The following is a 6,639-nucleotide window of genomic DNA, read 5'->3' on the forward strand; positions in this document are numbered from 1 at the left end:
TAGGTTCAACGACTATACATCCAGTGCTGAATCCTATTCTGCTTCTGGGCCCGGATCTCCATGCTAACTATAATCTCTCATCCCCTTCCTGATCTTGATCATGTCCCATCTGTTGTCAAGCACATATACAAACAAGACAACAGCTGGATAACTCCAGTGAGAATCACATTTCCGGTATAAACCATGTATACATGCATTTCATATAAACAAATATAACAGCATGAAACAGATATTCATAACATGTATCAAAATCAGGAACATGAAGCAATACAAACTCCGAATCACACTCCGTGATTCCTAGACTCTAACTCGACTCACCCTAATCTAGGGATCCCGATCTGAATAAGAACATACACTAACCTACACTCCCAATCAGGGTGGTGGTACGTTCCTATCCATGGACTTTGGCCCTTTCCGTATCGAATCTCAGAGATAGGAGCTGCTCTACTCCCCAACATATCGATACGACCAAACGTCCGGCGTCTTGGCAAAATCCGCCACAGACTAGGCACATCTGCCCTGGCATATTCTGCCAGACCTCTGTGACAATGTGCAATGGCCCAGTGACGATTCCACCACTATCGGGTACCTCTGTCACGAGATCAATCGTCTAAGACTAGGCGTATCCGCCTATGACTCAATACATAAATAAATATATCAAAGATATCAATCTCATTCAATTGCAGATATCAGTGCAATAAGGTAAAGTATGTAATTTTGGGAAACTCAAGTCAAATCAAACTCGAGTTGTGCAATCCCGCATCAACATCAATTTATACCTTCCGTTTCGTTCTGTCGATCTGACTCTATCGAAGTCTCGAACTCACTGCCTGTCAAATCAATCTGGCAATAACAATATCGAATACACTGTATCAATGTCTAACTTAATTCAAGACATGTTTTGATCAATACTCAAATCAAACATAATCTGATTCATATCAACGATATCATGATACAATCTCAATCAATACTGAATTTGATCAAAATCAATCTACTGATGTTTTGACGGCATAAGAATACAATCTCAATAACTCCGTCAATCTCAACATTACAGATATAATAACACGACTCCTAATATCAGTATAACTCATAATCTCAACAATAACAGATCATACTCTCAAATCTGTACAATCTCGATCATATCAGTTCTGAAAATCATAACAATTGCATAAACAGTCTGTTCTTCGATCTGACTTCAATTATACAATGTATGATATCACAAAGACAACATATATGGATCATATCTGATTCTGGCAGTATCATAATTTCAAATCACCACAAAATATAATAAAACTTACGTCCAGTTAAAGCTCTCGTCGTTAGAAACTCAATACTGAATTCGGATCGAAAATCTAACGGACGGATCGAAATATAAAGGCGTAAGAATTTTTGGAGGATTTCTCGTGCTTCTTTTCTCTGTTTCTTCTTTCTTTTTTCCTTTCAATTTCAAAAGGGATGCATTTATATATATCAGCTTGCATGTGTAAGATACGTGTCATATTTTTCATTCATCTCAGTTGGCGCTCGGGCGGTCGAGAATTACCGCTCGGGCGCCAAACACTCTGTTCGGTTACTCGGCTTGTAATGCACTGGCGCTCGGGCGGTCAAAAACTATCGCTCGGGCGCCAGACGTTCTGTCCACAATATATTCTTGCTGAACACTTGAAACGTCCTGCCCTTTTTATTGCTTTTGAAGTACTAGATATTTTTTCTTCCTAACCACTCAATTTCTGACCATGTACAGTTACCACATGAAAATATTTTTATAAAATATTTTACCCTTTTAAAATAAAATCTAAACCATCTAGCATTTTAAAAATCAAGTGCAATAGTCATAAAATAAAATCATCTACGTTTTATCAAACCTAAAAGGCAACAATTTAAAAAGAATAGCTCATACTAAACCTCTCAAAATCTCTCAAAGCAAAAATAAATAGTCTTAAAATCTTTAACGTAAATCATGAGTCAAAAGTCATAATGCGGAATAATAGAAGCGCTAGTCCTCGAGTTGTGTGCGCCATCAGTCCAGTCCAATCATCCGTCAAAGCCTCCCCCAACCTCACATGCATCCATCACACCTAGTGAGTCTAAAGACTCAACAGACCATCATCTTTATAGCAAATAATATATATAAAACCACATGCAACAGTGAAAAATACTTGTACTTAAAATAACATTTTCATGAAAATGCATAAACTTTAAACATGAACATTTCATGACATGCAAACATGATCTTTAACTTTTTTTTCCTTTTTCCTCAACATGACATAAACCTTTAACATGATCATGAACATTTTCCTTTAACCTTATCTTTTTCCTTTGTTGAATTCAGATCGTTAATTGTGACTTTCCTCAACATGACATGAAAATCAATGGATCCATCTACATGAAACCGTAGTGCTGGGCAGCGGGGACATCAGCGACGCTCTCACCGGTCAACTAAGCCTTGGCCTAACATGATCGAATAGAAATACGATCGTCGGGGCTCCCTCTGGGCTTTCTCCCATAAATGGGCTCCCTCTGAGGCCTTTTCCCCTCACGATATTCCCATTCTTCCTCAAACCTCATAACCTCATATTCGCAATAATGGAAACACGATCGTCGGGCTCCCATTGAGACCATCACCCTCACGACGTCGCCATTATTAACGAATTAGTCACAATCACTTCACTTCCTTCAACATTTTTCATTCACACCACTTTATAAAAATCATGAATAACACAACATTTTTCATTTTTGAAACCAAGCATGCAACATGTATTTTAAATGTCTTCCGTAAATCATAAAAATTCCTTAAACCATTAAAAATCATATTTTAATCATGAACAATTCATAAACATTTAAAATAATCATATTTTCAGAAAAAGAGCATTTAGGGCACTGCCATGACCTTTACTAATTTCTAGGTGTAAAAAGACCGTTTTACCCCTAGACTCGACATTTTTCGATTTTGACCTTTTCTTGATTCCATTGACTCTAGCATGTCCCAAATAATTATTTAAGCCTACAAGAATTTTCCCATATTTTTGTTTAGCATAAATCGAGGACTTTTAATTTATTCTTTAAATAATCCGTATTACTGCGTTTTAATCCCGAAAAATCCCAAACCTCAACATAAAATTCCTGAATCAAAAACTTAGACTTATAATAATTATTTAAGCTTAAACCTAATTTTTCATAATTTTATGAGCCTTAAAACTAGGCTTTTCAATTAACTCGTTAATTGACGTTTCGTGCGGCGATCAAATCCCGAATAACTCCAAAACTCGATATTTTGATCCCAAATATTAAACATAACATTTTTATGATTTATTCTACCCTTCCAAGTCATGAGCCACCCCCGTGGACCCATAATTTCAATTTTAGCTTTATTAATTTCGTTTTTGACACCTTATCGAACACACCGAGCCATCTCACAATTTACTCGAGCCATGCCCGAGCCGCATCAAGTCAAAACCTAGGCAACTCACCTAGGGACCTTACCGAACAAACCCAGCCCGAAAAACAACCCCTGGCCCGCTCAAAACCTACCTGAAACTTGACCCAAAATCTGTACATGTGTGTGTGAGTTTCATAGTTGCTCTTGGACTCCTAGTTATCCTAGGACTCTACCAGCTGAGCCACTACCGATCCCAGCACACCCTAACCCTCCCTGGACCACGCCCAGACCACGCCCAGACCAACCAAAGCCCTGGGACTCACGTGCGAAGCTTCTGAATCACGGAAACACCCTGTGCGTTATTTACTTCACTTGCGCCAACCCACTTCTAGTCGAGCCACCGGCTAACCTCTCCACTCCAGCACCTAGCCCGACCCCTGCCCATGACTATAGGATCCTAATGAACCTATCCTGAGCCACCCAGCCCCAGAAGGAAGCCCCCTTGGCTGCAGTCCCTACACCTTGATCGCGCGAGGAGTCCCTTCCCCATGGGACTCCTCCAAGGCTAAGCGCGAGGGGTCCTAGCCATGCTAGGACCCTTCTGGACCCTAGACCAAGACCCTTAGGACCCATCACCTTGACCTGGTCGAGCCCCCAAGCCCCATGCATAAGAACGAGGCAACAAGATACACGCATGCACCCAACCCTTCAACTCTCGGCCCTTTTTCTTTTCTGTTTTCTGTAGGCTGTTCCAGCTTGATTCTAATCATGTTGTAGCATTTTGTGTGTGTGTCTAGGACCCTAAACATGTGTAAAAACATGACCCTAACCCTTCCTAATCATGGCAGCACCTTAAACACATATTAACCAAGTTTTTTGGATGAAAAATCATGAGTTCAAAACATGGGTATGCATAGTTGCGAAAATATTATGATGTGTGGCTTGTTTTTCATGCAAAACGATTTTAAATAATTACTATGGTGTGAATGATGAGAAAAGGAAGAAATATGGCGTGCCTTTGCGTTTTAAACGCACGATTATTCGTTGACGACGTCGAAGAACGGGGCAAGACCTTTGGCTTGAATCTCCCTTGGCAAAATCTCGATTTTTCCTCTTGAATTGTTGTGTGTGCCGTGTCAATGAGTTGGGGAGAATTTCAGAATTTGTGAATTGTGTGGCCGTGTGGTTGGATGCAAAGTGTAGGGTTTAGGTGCTTTAATATATTAAATAGAGTAATTAAATAGTTAATTAGGCTTTAGGCCTATTAAGGGGTTTAATTAGGCTCATTAGTCTTAATTAAAATATTAAAAATAATTTGGTAAAATAAGTTCGTGAATTTAATAGCCGGGTTGCCAAGAAGTTCGTATTTTTGTTGAAAAACCAAAAACCAACACCGATAAAATTTATTTTCCAGTGTATAAAATCACCTCAAAGCCTCTTATTTTCAAAAATACTAAAAACCAACAACCATATTTTAAATAATTAAAAACAATTATTTAATAAAAACATTTTCTATTTTTCAGCACTCGGTCTCCGTTCCTCGATCGCAACTTGAATAACCTTTAAAAATACATTTTAATGCAACAATGTAGAAAATATATTTTTAACATACAATTATGCACAACATAATTAATTTATGCAACTAAAACATTTAATTAAAAATATAGGAGAATTTAATAATTTATATGCATGTGGTTTGCGTGGACCTTTAAATTTTCGGGGCGTTACAATCTTGCCCCCTTAAATTGAATTTCGTCCTCGAAATTCGCTTATCCTTAATAACCCAAATTTTTGACTTAGTTCTAATATCCCAAAAATCCTCGCTTCCGCTGCGCTATCTCCTTGATCTCCATTAATTTTTCCTTCCAAATCCTTATTTTCAAATCGCAAATTAAAAAGACCCAAATGACTTAGTGTTATTATTATTATAACCTCGAATTTCAACTTTTCTTAAAAGTCCCAATAAAAAAATATGGATGACCATACTCATCTTATATTATTTCTCTTATATTATACCCAAAATATTCATCAACTTAACAAATTTCAATCTTAAAATCCCAAAGGCATCCGCTAACGTTTAGATTTTTCAAGCCTAATATCGATTCATCCTTAAAAATCCTTAATTAAAATTCCTTATAACCTTATAACCCAAGATATCCAAGGTTCCAAATATTCTTAAAAGTCTAAATCCTCAAAATTCTTATCATTTAAACCATTCAATTCTCGCTTATTGCTAAACTAGTTCCCAAATTCCATATCAATTGCAAAAATAAATTCTTAATTTCCTCAAAAATTATCTTAAGTGGTCATTAATTTCGAAATCCTACGATTAACCCATAAGTTCTTGGCATTCTTAATTCTTTTCTACAGGTTTTCCATAACATAAATTTCGATAATTTAAACTTATTTACCCAAAATCAATTTCTATAACCAATCTTACCTTTCATCAAAACTTAAAGTCTCAATTTATACATTTTCTTACTCCCAAGTCGTTGCAAATACTTAAATTATTATTCCTTACGTCTAGTTCCCAAAAATTAATTCGACTAGTAACCATGAATCATAAATATTTTCTTAGAAAATCTACGTGTCCCAAAAGTATTCACAATAATCACGATTAACTTATAGCCCAAAAATAGAACGTCAACACTAAAACCCAAAAATCAACATAGTCCAATTCTACCACGAAGCCAACATGCGTTAAAATAAAATAATTTCTTATTTCATAGCGTAACACATATAAAAATTTCTGAAGCATATAAAACATATATCCTCATAATGCTATTTAACATGTGACGTGAACATATAATTCATGTAATTATGCAGGTAATATCATAAAATCATATAAAGCATGTAAACTTACAAGTTTGAGGCTTGACGACTGATCTTTCTGGTGCTAATGGTGTCACAACCCTTTACAGGAACCATTGCTCTGATACCAACTGAAACGTCCTGCCCTTTTTATTGCTTTTAAAGTACTAGAGATTTTTTTTTTCCTAACCACACAATTTCTGACCATGTACAGTTACCACATAAAAATATTTTTATAAAATATTTTACCTTTTTAAAATAAAATCTCAACCATCTAGTATTTTAAAAATCAAGTGCAATAGTCATAAAATAAAATCATCTACGTTTTACCAAACCTAAAAAGCAACAATTTAAAAAGAATAGCTCATACTAAACATCTCAAAAACTCTCAAAGCATAAATAAACAGTCTTAAAATCTTTAACATAATTCATGAGCCAAAAGTCATAAT

Source organism: Primulina tabacum, chromosome 6, assembly GCF_025594145.1.
Source record: "Primulina tabacum isolate GXHZ01 chromosome 6, ASM2559414v2, whole genome shotgun sequence".
Taxonomy (NCBI): Eukaryota; Viridiplantae; Streptophyta; class Magnoliopsida; order Lamiales; family Gesneriaceae; genus Primulina; species Primulina tabacum.